The sequence below is a fragment of the Dermacentor andersoni genome, chromosome 7 (assembly GCF_023375885.2).
Source record: "Dermacentor andersoni chromosome 7, qqDerAnde1_hic_scaffold, whole genome shotgun sequence".
NCBI lineage: Eukaryota > Metazoa > Arthropoda > Arachnida > Ixodida > Ixodidae > Dermacentor > Dermacentor andersoni.
In genome coordinates this window covers 65348946-65362613 of record NC_092820.1, presented here as the reverse complement: position 1 = coordinate 65362613, position 13668 = coordinate 65348946, and the positions used below count along the sequence as shown (strand labels likewise).

Here is a 13668-nt window from a genome sequence, read left to right as displayed (position 1 = left end):
AGGTCACTTTTGTTTGCTTTCAAAAGGAAAAACATTGCCTACATTGAGAGCTTTTTCTTACCTAATCGGCTCACGAAAGGGGAAGACCACGCCCAAGTGTAGAAGGATTCGATAGGGACGAGCCAGCGCTATGAAAATTAGAAACCGAATGAGGAAGATATAGGTACGCAAATAAAACCACGCTCTCCGGTAGGTGCGAGTGGTCAGTGCCTAAGCGATCCACGGGCAGCCATATTCTGTTGCTTTCTGAACGGGGCAGCCTCAGGCTATGCAAAGAAAAATTGAGCCATTTTTGGGCACATAATGATTCTTTAATTACTGCAGGTCATTTTGACGCGGTTAGTTTTCGCAGTCTTGGGACGTCGCGTGACAGACAGGAGAAATGGGCCAACCCGAACACTTTAACCAATAGCAGGGGGCTAACGATGAAAAGGCATTGAGTCAGAACTAATTATTTTTCTTTTGTTCGGCTTATTCATACATAATTAGTGTCTGCACGTCATATCAGATGGGGAGCTATGGCGGTTTTGGTGACTTTGCATCACACACAGGCGAAGTGGGGGCGGCCCAACAATTTTTTGACCGAACGTGGAGGGCTAATTGCTGAATGTGAATAGAAAAGTTTAATGTCTTTAGGTTAGAGCGCCCTCAGCATAGGAGCCTGATGCGCTATCCCTTTAACCGCGAACAACCCAGTGACCCTGGTACACGGGAGAACCGTTATATACAAACACACATGGATAGAAACATGCAAGCGTATAACCCTGAAAGGGCGTAAAGTGCGGTAAGAACGCTAATGCCGCAAAAACTTGGAGAAGCAACAGTTACAAATACATCTGTGGAAAGTACAGCGCTCAAGGAGAGAAGCGATGTAAACACTCTACGTGGTATCGGCGCTTTCTTGAGCGACCAGTAAGCGTCGGTTGTACGCTAAGGGGAAATACAGTCACAGGACGCGTTCTTCACTGGCTACTATTACGTAAAGCCAACGCGAGTGGGTCGAGTCAGAAATCGAGGTAACCGAGCCCGACGTAAAGAAGTTTACAGGAATCCCCTTCTGGATATTCTGAATAACCACGGTACACAACGCCGAGCCATAAACCACATCATAGCATTAGAGCAGCGCTTTCGGTTCCTGCAACCGTCTACAACTGGGGCTGTATAACGTAAAACTATTTCAATCTCCTGACGTCAAATTTATGTAACCACAGAACCAGGCATCGGTCGGTTGCCCGCAGCGTTGTTTGAAAAGCCCAATCACAGGCGCTTTTCGTTCGTAGCATGTCACTTTTTTTTGCTTTAAATGCGAATATGATTGCCTAGATTCAGCAGTGGTTCTTAACTAATGGGCCGAGAAGAGGCAAGCAGCACGCTATAATAGAGAGAGTTTGATCGGGTAGAACCAGCACAAAGAAGGTACATAACCGGATGAGGAGGGTGGTGCGAACAAACTATGCACCGATGCTGAAGCAGCACCGGCCGGTATGCGCGGAGGCGAACGCCATCAAGTTTTGTTGCAAGAAACCCAGCAGTGCGCGCGAGCACGACCTAAGTTCCCTACGCCTGGCGACAACTTTCTGGGGCTGGTCGGCCAAGGCTATGGAGCCGGAACATGTTTTTCTGCACCCCAGCATTTAGTCCCCCAATGAATACATACGTAGACTATTCAGGGTAAATCAAAATTTACTAGTCACGCTTTGTTCCATTACGCATTTTGTTTGCTAATTAATCATTAATATTGTCATGATTCACAAGCAGCAGGAGCTAATAAAACAGGGCAGGACACTTGAATTCATAGCATTCATTGCAATTTAATTGCATTCCTCATTAGATGCGAAGCGGACAAATTTAGTATATATTGTATACATTACCTAAATTGGTCACTATATTATAAAGGCTTTCGTGGTATTACTGCTCGTGGTGTACGAAAAATGGTGTATATTATATCAATTTTGTCCGCTTTATATACATCATTAGGTGTAAGGTAGACGATCTTAATATAATATTTCATTCCTTAGCTACGGAGTTCTAAACTTTACAGTTAGGTTTTCTGCAAATCTGTTATTTTTCAACATTTTTAGCAACGCAGCAAGCGCCAAGACCGAAGCCTCGTCGAAGCGGTCACTAAATTGTAACTTTTTTTAAGTCAACAAAGCTCCTCAAATTTGCTGAAGTGGTTGCCGCGATAAACAGTTTTTACTTTTCCACGTATTTAGATGGGAGCCCCCAAGCTAAACATTCCCTGAAGAGAGGGGGCTAAATTTTACTGCCTGTAGAGATCAAAATCTTTATTTATAACGGCATAGTTTTAAAAACTTATCGAAGCAGGAGAAAAGGTCGAAATTCAAGAACAACGTTTAGAAATTCTTACCTGTGCACTAAATAAACGGAGATGCGTTTAAATGCCTCAACCAGAATCGCGGGCATTTTACTTTACCGGTGTCCGTTTCTCGCAGAAGGTGAGGCTAATTTCAAGCACATTGGGCAAGGCCGCTACATGGTGCAATACAGATGTTTTCTCAATCCCATTTAAATGTAAACACTCACCTTATTATTGATCATCGACCAAAACAAAACACTCAATTGTGCCGCTTTATGCTAAACTTATTGAAATGGCTAAAAATATCGTCTTATATCGACCAGTAAAATGAATGTGTGATGATGGTATCTATTTCCAGCAATATGATGAGTAAACAACGCAATGAAATTTGCTTACATTCCTTAGATCCTGAGGAGTAACGCTGTTAGCTGCGATAATCAGGCCTACTAGTAGTCAAGTGTAGAAGTTGCATGATTTCGGTGAATAATCTAGTGTACGTGTCTGAAAGTGCTACAATACTAGCATTAGACACGGAACGATGGTATCGGCTGTTCTTTTGCAGTGCAGCAGCTTCCTGGCTTAAATTGTCATGCGATATCCATGCCACATGCTAAGCTTTCGTCAACAAGTGCGTCGAAATGGAGGTGCAAAACAGCACGAATGAAAAATACAGCGCTGTTATGTAAAAAAACTTTTCTCCTTTTCTGTACAAATTCGTTTCCTTTGCTATAAGATAACTTATGTTTCCCTTGGCGGAGCTCATTTGTTCAATTGGAGCAGAAGCAGGCAAAACGGTCACGTTTATGACCTTCAGCGGTAGTGGTCCACACATTGTTACCGTTTGTTAAGGTGACCTTGTCGTGCAATTATAGTTGAGCATACATCAGCCGGTGTCGTGTCCTGTAAACCTGTTTTGGCATAAGCTGCTTGAGCTGCACCTATTTTCCGTCGTACCACGTACTCATTCGATTGTGTGTCCGAGATGGTAACTGTGCCGCGCGTGTACGAGTGGTAAAAGCGGCGTGGGTGCATTGGTAGCCAATGGCGATTGCCCAGTTGTGTAGGACGTGAGAGTGGCTGTTTTGCTTTCGAACCGTCTGTTCGTCAAAGCAGAGGTAATTAGTTTTTAAGCGAAACTGTTTACAAATGCAAAGAGAGGCCATTTATTCCCTCTCACTCTGACGTCCCGCACCACCTGCATGAAGACCTTTTAGCTCTGAGACCTTCAGTTACTACCGTATATTCAAGAAATAAGGAACAATTTAATTATTGTTGTCAATTTCAGCAGAGTTCATTCTTTAATTCTTTGAGATTTAAGATAGTTGTTGTTTTATTGTTCGTTTCTGAAGATTTCTTTTTCCTCTTAATTCTACCTCAAGTAAGATGAAGAAAGTGCACGTGAACCATTTCATAATCAGTAGATATACAAGCCTTTATGGTTATTAAAGGAAGAAAATGGTTGCGGTGTATACCTTCATGCGGAAGCAAGTACGAAAGCAATTCTAAACATTAAAGTATAAACGCTGCTAGTATCATTTTTTTTCCAATTTCTAAGAAAATTGTGACATCACGTCCCATTCACAAAGCCTCAACCGTCACTTACATTATTCTTAGTAGTCAACTGTCTCCACGTTGGCACAGATATATGGTGTACGATACGTCAGTGACAGAGCAGCTTGCGTCAAATTAGGCGACGGTCTTTATCGTTCGCAAAGACCCAACAAATGACTAGCTGATTTCTAAGATTCCTAGCCGCCACCGTGAATTGGCTCCACTAAGTTCCATTTGCAATAAGACAGCCGTTAGTGCCCCCAGCTAATTCCCATTGCTTTCGCAAAGCAATCAACCAGCCACCAGTGGAGGCTGCTTAGCTGTCACCTCTCGCGTCTAGAACTTGCGGTGTTCTCATTAAATGTGTCGTGCGCAAAGCACAGCGAAGTAGCTTAAGAGTTGAATCGTGAATCAACCACGTGCTCGTGTGACGTTGACCAGTTAACATAGGGGCAGTCATGATAAGAAGTGCTCTTATGTCATGACTGGCACATTTGTAAGGAGGACACGATAATAGAAGTGCGGTGGCACTGGAGGTGACGACAGTATAAATGATGCGCGTAATCATTCATGGCGACCTCAAACGAGCGTGGTTGCTCGGGTTCCTGACAGCCAGTAAACTACGCATTCAACCAGTCGCCGCAAGTAGCAGCGGGGTGACTTGGTATTTGAGCAGTACCGGGTATCTGCTGGTCATATCGAAGAAAACAGGAAGAGTGGTTGCTGAACGCTGAACGCTGGAAACCTGCCATACAGCCGTTTCCTGTGACTCAGTACGTAGCATTAGCCTGTCTTTGTCACCCACGCGCTCTAACGCCCTCGCAGACTTCACAAGCCAAAGCCAACCGCAGCAGCGCCAACTTCGCATTGCCTGCGATTCAAAGCCGTCACGGACAAATAGCAGCGCCGGAGTCGACATGCCAGATCTGCAACAGGCCGACTCCACAGCCTCGAACCGTGTCAACAGATTCTGCCTCACGCGCCTTTCCCCGGGCTAAACCGCGGTACCGCAAGCCAGCGAGAGCGACGCAACTGCAGCAGCGATCTCCATCCTCTCACTACGCTGTTGGTCTCCTCCTCCAGCCGACTTGCCGTCGAGCTGTGGCGACAGCTCGGACATGTCAGACATTGGAGGCTGTGCACAACCGTCGCATGACGCAGATAATGAAGATGCACTACCACCACCATGCCGCAACGCGATTCCCGGTGCCGTCTCGCCCCCTTGTCGCCATCTTGACTCCTTAGAAATTACCCGACGCAATGGTGTTGCACTACTCAAGTCATTATTTCAAGTGATGTCCTTTTGTTTGTTTTTTTATTACTCGCGCACTAACCACTTGACCGCCTGACCGCCTTCTAAAGCCATAAAAACATGCCGCCAAAGACACCCCTGGATTCTCCCTAACCTCTCGCTAACCCAAAACCGCCCATGGCGTTTTTCTTTTCTTGTTCTTTCTTTCCCTCTTGGTGTCCTTCTTTTCTTTTTCCCGTTTTCTTTCTGTTCCTTTCTCCCGGCCTTCCCACTCTTCCGCTCTTGTCCCCTAGTCTTAGGAACCACGCTTACAGACGTCAGGCGACAGCGCTCATTCCCACTGAAGTTTCTCCCTTTACAACCAGCCGCCACCGACAACCACCGCACGTGACGTCACTCTACTAACTATTTAAAACTATCATGCCGAGGATGATGAGGCTACCTTTGACGAATTTAGGTCCTCCTATCGAAATGTTGGCCAGCCTTTCTGAGGCACCTTATTCATGTTTATAACCTTTATACCACAGTGTGCTATTGCATATGTCAGCGCCTTTTTTGATTATGGATTTAGATCCAGAATCAAGATTAGATCAAATTTAGATCCTAATAAATTTAGATCTAAATCAAATTTAGATCCAAGCAGTCGGTCTTGTAGCTATCCTGCGCAGTTGCTTTGTACAAGCTAAGATTTTGTGAGTCGCGCCTCCATTGTCCATGATGGCACAGATCGGCCGGGTAACTCGATATGTTTATTTTTTAATATGATTGCCACTATATGCACATTGTCAGTTTCCGCTAAAATTTCGAATGCATCGTAATATTGATCTAAGCTAAGCGCTGTATGATTTGTACGTTTCTTATGATAGTCCTAGATACGCCACCAAGCCTAAACTTGTAATTTTTGTGTACGCAGCTTTAGCTCTCAAAGAACGACATCATTGTCACTAATGCCTGGGAGTACTATAGGACACTTCCCTGCCGTGGGAGCGTTCGTGAATAGCAAATATGAATTATTAGTTACGTGTGTAGCCTGCTGAACCAAATTGGCTAGACCGTATGAACAGCATTTTTCTAAAACTTCGGTGGTTAACGAACTCTGCACGCGCGAAATAGGCCCCTCGTGTACCCATTACACCTATGGAAAGTTAAAATCTCCACCTATTCCCATATAGTTCGTTTGCCACAGTCTCAATGCAGCACTGAGCTCATGCAAAACGTTAGTAGGACTATTCGACGCATAGTAAAACGGAGACAAAGAAAGATTTTGCCGTTTTCAAGCGTAATGGAAGCCCATACTGCTTCGCTGTGACCAACGTCTATTTCAAGTACCCTAGAGTTAATCACCTAGTCGATTAATATAAGGACGCCTGCTCCACGACAGTTTCGGCCCTAGCGGTAACAAATATATCTTTCGGGGAAAATTTTCGCATCACTAACAGTTCCATCAAGCCAAGATTACTATTCAAGCATCACAGAAGGTCATGTCAAGGATGGCAGCGAATGCATGTGTTTTATTCCAAATGGTAGTGCAGTTAACAATCAAGACAGCAAGGGGAGACCGATTCGTCGACTTCTGTCAGCACCGTGCATTACCTGGCCAAGCTATTCATCAAAAATATACTTTACACCGTTTAGGTACCGGGAATCCTGTTTTAGATGCGTTTTGTTATTTTATTTTTATTTTTTCACGGGGTAATCTAACAAACTGTTCTACTTAATTTGAACAGTTGCCGAACAATCTTCCGATATGCTTATTTCGGATCGCTTAACTTCCTTCGCATTTGACAAAACAGCTTGTGTATTTTTGAATGAAGCAAAGTTAGCAATTATCAGTCGAGGTTGGTTTTCTGTTTACTTCCCCAGGCGGTGTGCCCCTTCCATCGCGATGTCTTCGTACTTCAGAATAGAGGAGCATAGTTCTAACGCTTTCTTTTCTACTGCATCGTACGAATTTCATTCATCCTTATCTCCAGTGCGAGAAAAAGAAGACTGTAATTGCCCTGTCTCCTTCAGTTCTCAATGCCATCCACTTTTTGTTCAATTGTAGCCTTGTGTCCTGAGTTTCACAATTTTTCTTCCACTCTGAACTCTGCTTTGTATTTAGTATATATTAACTATTCCCGATTCTAGTTTTGTTATGCGTGCAGTTAGGCTGGCCATACCAGATTTGATTTTTTTCGTATGGGTTAACGGCAGTCAGTTTGTTCTTTATCTCGTGCTGACCTCTTTCAATTCTCGTAAGACTGCCTAATCAGAGCCTACGTTTATATCAATGCAAATACGAAACCAGAAAGTGATTTATTTCAGTCACCGCCTACGATTAAAAATTATGGGGTTTTACGTGCCAAAAGCACTTTCCGATTATGAGGCACGCCGTAGTAGAGGACTGCGGAAATTTCGACCACCTGGGGTTCTTTAACATGCACCTAAATCTAAGTCCACGGGTGTTTTCGCATTTCGCCCCCATCGAAATGCGGCCGCCGTGGCCGGGATTCGATCCCGTGACCTTGTCCTCAGCAGCCTAACACCATAGCCACTGAGCAACCACGGCGGGTGAGCCGCCTATGTTTGTGAAAGGAGTACACCGTGCTTGGATAGCCTCAGTGGGGATGACAAAAATGGCTTGGGTTTAATTACCTTCGAGATCTTTCCGCCACTTTGTTTTCGAAGCGTATTTTATTGGTAAAAGCGTTATCCTCAGTCGCTTCGATTTCAGTTCTGCATGGCTTAGATTGCTCTCCGTAACTCTCCCAATTACCATCAAACGACGATCGCTTCGCCTCTGCATAATGTTATTTTTTTATTGATGGAACGTTTGACATGCGAGTTACACCATGCACTTTGGGTTAACGAATTTATTTCAATTCCATCGATATACTTTTAGTTCAGTGAGTTGTTGCTGTACAAGAGCAAGTTTTCATTAGTGCTGCGAAACGAGAAGGTGTGCAAAAATTCCGACAAATGATATGACAGAATACCTAAAATGATATCAACATCAAGCATCGCGGAAGCGTCGGCGATGCTGGCCGTCGTCGCAAGGCAGGCGATTGGGACATTGCCATGAGACATTAGCACGTGTACACTGGTCACTCCTAAATCTTGTGGACGTGCCAGTGTCAACAGGACGCTGATCATTCCTCAACGATGTCCGTTGCTCGAAAAATCATATGGATTTCGTAAGCACCATTGCGCTGCCGCAAATCCGACTGTGTGGTAGGGAATGTGGCTCCTTATAGGTGACTCGTTTAAAGGTACTGCAGTAGGCAATAGAAGCACCGCTGATGTCATGGCGATGAGCGGCGCTGACATTCTGCGTAGGAAAGGGGATCGGAACCTAGCCCCAGGCCTGGAGCCCACGTAGTCTCGTCGTTCCCTAGCCGTTTAGACGAGTCGGTATCAGTGGAGAATGTGCTGAAGAATGTCGCTGCCCAAAAAAAGTGGGCAGACTTCCTAAGCATCAAGTACGCGGCCGCAAATCACCGAAAATTCCGCGGCTAGAGAACGTAAAGATAGAAGTGCATGTCCGGCACTTGAAAGACAGCTGTAAGTAGGACACGTTATTCGGAAAGGCCGCACACCAAGGAAGCCTACGTTGGCGATGATGATGATGACGTAGACCCGAGGAAGTTGAACGGTGAGTATAATACAGTAATAGCGAGAGAAAACGCAAGTAACGAACATTCTGTCACCATATTAATCCCACATTACAATTATTGCAAATCTTTATTCAGTACACAAGTAACTCATATCGCCCTCAACACAAACCAAATATTTCGAATAAATCAAGGATGTCCACACTGGTCGGTGTAAATAGGCCATTGTTGCTGACACATTCTTTGATATGCCATTTGGCATCTGGGGACGTGTGCTCGAACGTGGTCACCCCACACGTGCATTTCGCAATCAGTGAAAGCTGAAAAAAAGAACGAAATGTCCTTTCATGTAATTTGCTTGTTTATTTTAACCCAGAATTTCTTTTATCATGCGGCTACAAGTAGCCTTAGATGTGGTTTGCACCGAATATTATGGATTTCTCACACGTCATAACGACCTATATGCCACTATCTATTAACCCTAATAGTTAAATTGAAAGGTTATGAGCTAAGGTTATTACCTTGAGAGGCAAATTATACTTAACGTCCTTTGAATGTCACTTTCTGGCTAGTGGACAAGTGAGATTTTTTGAGATACAATTTCGTGGTACGTACTGATACAAACTGCAACTACATTTTCTCAATGAAAAACAGTGGGAATCTATTATGAGGTAAAAAGGTCGTTTTATAAAATAAGTATTTCGTCTGCTTGATTATTTGAGGACATATTTGTAAAAAAAGTTACAAATATTGTTCAAATTTACCTAAGACTGACAACATGAAAGCCTTAGGCGTCTACCTTTCCATTCCTTTGGCTGATTCAAACACTAAGCTATTTGGAGCGCTGTGGAAAACGCTCCAGTGAAAACATCGGCGCACATTATTAACTCACGAATCTTGTGATATTAACCACCTCGTTATTTGTAACGTTTATATTGGCGATGTTATGACTTTAAATTTCTTTTCAAGAAAATAGCCCGTTTATTGTCCTGCCATAGTGTAATATCGATGTAGCGTTGTTCGTTGAAGAAGACCAATATGTATGGTGCGGTACATAAGAAATGAACTGAAGTGAATCGCTTAACTACACTACAATCCACATTACGTGGATATGGTCTGATTATGCCAGCTGGCTCAGTTATTTACTATTAACATTTTCTAAACAGTCCTAGTGCAGCGGTCAAGTCCCGCCACCAGCCGGGGCGCTAGTTGAATTGTAACTCCGGCGACACAGTGTTTTCGGAAGTGTAGGCTATGTGGCATCTCTGGGAATTGGAGAATATTCCACTTGTGGGCTTTGCGCTGATTACACATAGCGAAGCCTGGGTCACTGAGCAGGTAATGCGTGCAATGTGGGGCAAGCGACGTGGGTGTTCTTGCTTGAGAGTGAATCAACCTGGGAGGCTTCGAAATGTAGGCATTTTTTGCGTGGCGTTGTCGTGTTTATAATTGCACTGGGATTTATAATCCCACTTCCGGCTTTGTAATGTAGCGGCACGAATACTACTTCCAAAGCCGGTGAAGAACAACAACGCTCACGTACATGTGGCGCGTTAATAGAAAACGCTGAGGCGCTCAACCTGGGCGGCCGTCGAATCGGCCACTCCGGAAATCCCGCGGTACCATGGCTGCCTGGCCTAAATAAACTGGGCGCACCGCGACTACCTCTTCAGGCTGCCTCTGACATATCGATAACCGGGGCTGCCATCTTGAGTACGCTATCAAAAACCCAACGTTCGGTTTCGCCTCACGTGATTGTCCAGCCAAGTTTAGGCCGAAACCACAAATCGGCTTTTCGAACGCGCACAAGCTCTTGGCCAAGGACAGCCGAGCCCAGCCATGTCACCGTGCAGCGAATCAACCAAGGCGAGAATGGCGTGACCTCACGCGGCCCGGCTGACGTCTCGTGGTTGTAGGGTGTTTGCGAAATCCACATCGACTTGCCGACAATTTTCTTCGTCCCGCTAGACAGCTACTTCCATATCAACAAGCTTCCAGGCTCCGGCTGCATGCCAGGCCCCGGCTGCCGCTCCTGGCCCCCGGCCCCATCTTCTACAAAGACTTGCGGGCAGCCGTCCTTCTCACTGCGCCACTTCGAGCGCTCAATCACAGCAGCTATCGCCATTGGAACCGTCGCGTCATTACGCGACATGTCGTCTCACATCGCCAGCGTCCACCCGTATCCATGGTCAAGAGGCGCCGGTCCCAGCGTCAAACCTCTACTCGGTCCTTGAGCCTCCTCCCCATCTTGAAGGTGGCGGCGCCACCACTCCCTGCAAAGAATTCACAGAGCCAAACGCAAGCACTTTCAGCTATCATATGGCCCGCAACTCTCCTTTCTTGGACGTTTCCGCAAGCAATCCGCTTTCCGTTCAGGAGCACCTGACTCATCACTGATTCAGAGACTCTTCTACAGGATCCACTAGGCACAAATTTCACCCATCGAAGCCACGGCGACGCCACAAACACAACCTTCACGATGCCTTCAGCAACCACCACAACCCTGATGTTATTTCGTGTAGATATCGCGGGAAGCAGCAATAGCTGAGTGTTCCGGTCTTCGGTTCTTGCACCTTTCGCGGATGTGTGGCCTACCGAAATTTTGCAGAAGAGGCTGTGCCATCCGATTTTTTCAGCTCTAGATTCGCTTCTATGACAACAACGTCAGCGACCAACACTTGCCTTGTCTCCGTGCACGTCGCCAGCTGCCAGATGGTCTTCCTTCTGAGCTCCCTCCGTCTTCAACCAGGCGCATGATCTACGAGAACATCAACGGCCTGAAATATTGGCACACGCGAAGAACCGGCCAATACGCCTCAAGTCTGCTTACCGGGTTGCACCGCAACGGGCGAGCTGACGTCTACAACGCAAGACGAGGTCCTCGACGCACAAGACAGTTCGTGGTGTTCCTGCAGCACTGTCTGCACACAGGCGCATACTTGACGCGCGCACGTGTGCGCTATTTGCGCATCCACTGTAAAATCGCACTACATCCCTCTGTCATGCAACATTACACATCTATCCTGTGTTAGAGGCGGATGTGTCCCTTTCAATCGTATTGAAACTTTCTCATACAACGTCGTCCCCTGCGACAATCTTAGCCACGACCACGAGAGAGCTATCCGTGCGCTTCACCACAGCGTGGACTTTACGTGGACTTCATAATGGACGCTACGAATTGCCAATCATGTATATAGGCTAGCAGTATCTCTTATTTCTATACGCGCTACTTTTGCACATATTTCAAACGCCTTTCGCACTAGGAGGGAGGTCCCGCAGCGGGCTGACTATCAGATTACGGGAACTTCGCCATTAGAGCCAGCACTCAAAGAAGCGGAGAAAACTGACTGGTGAGTGCTAGCAGTGGTTCTGGGCTCGGCTGGGCGCTCTTGGGTGTGGCCTTCTAGTACTGGGGCCTGCTGGCGTGGACTAACGTACTTCAATGTTCCCGCAACCTACAGAGCCCGTGAAGCAGAAGTCGGGTTACATGCATGTAGCGCGAGTGTAAAGCAGGCTGATGCGGGGGACATGGGTTACGGCGGTATCCGCTGCTCCTGAGATACCGCGGTACCTTGACTGGCCGGCCTAAGTGTTTGCCATAGCGGCTACATCCCTACGCCACCTCCCAATATCAAATAATCCTCCTGGCATTGTTTTTTCTCGGTAATATATACACATTTCAAATTTCTTACCATTCTTTGGCAGCAAAAATACGGCGCAACGCTCTTGCGGATCCCAAAAATATAGGGTATAGTCTGTTCCGTGTTTTCCTAAGGCAAAACAGAAAACATCACGGTGAAGTCAGGAATCTTATCATTCAAGTGCACCAGGGGCCTTATAACGTAAGACTATTCAAATATGTTTTTATTCCAATCTCCTGACGTCAAACGTGTGTAACCGGCGACGCAAACATCGGGCGGTGACCTGCAGGGTTGTCTGAATAGGTCAATCAAACGGTCTCCTCGTTCATAGGAGGTGACTTTCGTTTGTTTGAAAAACGAATAACATTGCCTGCACTGAGCGGATTGTCTTATATAATTGGCTGACAAGAGGCATGAAGCACGCTCAAGTGGAGAAGGATTCGATGGGGCCGAGCCAGTGCACTGAAAATTGATAACCGGATGAAGAGGGTAGTACCAGCGTCTGTGACTCATCCTGCGGTGGCTGGTCGAAAATCGCGGCGGAATGTAACGGAAGCCTAAGAATGACGCTCAAACGAATCCTCAGCAAAGAGGAGTTGGCAGAACGTGGTCGTATTCGCGCCGAAAGTTTTTGAAAACGTTACAAGGCCACGCAAAAAGTTTTATTACATGTAAATAAACCAATGCTCTCCGGCAGGGGCGAGTAGTCAGTGCCGAAGCGATTGCCCGCAGCCATCTTTTATTCCTTTTGAAACGGGGCAGCCTGCCGCTATTAAGAAAGTTCAGTTTTGTTCGGCATAATAATGCATCTTTAACCCGTATGCGTCAGTTTGACGCGGTAAGTCTTTGCGGTTTTGTGACGTCGCGTGAGAGGCAGGTGAAGTGCGTGCTGGCCGAAAACTATTGACCAATGGCCGAGGGCTAATAGCAAAAAGGCGTCGAATCAGAAATAACTATTTTTCTTTCGTTGAGTAAAATTATCTATAATCAGAGTGTACACGTTATATCAGATGGGGAAGCTATCGCTGTCTTTATGACGTCGCGTGATGGACAAGGGAAGCGGGGATATCCAAAAAAATATGTTTTTCACCAATCGCGCAGGGCTGATTGGAGAATTGGAATAGAAAACACTAGAATAGCTATACGTTAGAGCGCCCCAGAACTACATATTCCTGCAGATCATAACAGTGCACTGAGCTGCGCCTGCCAAACAGTGAGCTAGAAAAGACGGCGCAGATGTTCGACAGCGCGCGTCCCAGTGATTATTAAATTAACATTTCCAAATATCTCCAAATATCTTGTATGGTGCGG

The 13668-nt window shown here is 45.9% G+C and overlaps 1 long non-coding RNA gene across 1 annotated transcript in view; it reads right to left on the bottom strand.

Moving 5' to 3' along the window:
• Positions 1 to 8827: 8827 nt before the first annotated feature.
• Positions 8828 to 13668, bottom strand: part of LOC126534373 (uncharacterized) — a 52185-nt gene continuing 47344 nt past the window's right edge. The window contains exons 4-5 of the long non-coding RNA XR_007600341.2: positions 12409 to 12486; positions 8828 to 9036 (exon numbers count right to left, since the gene is read on the bottom strand). This is a non-coding gene — a long non-coding RNA (uncharacterized lncRNA). The remainder of the gene's footprint in view (positions 9037 to 12408; positions 12487 to 13668) is intronic.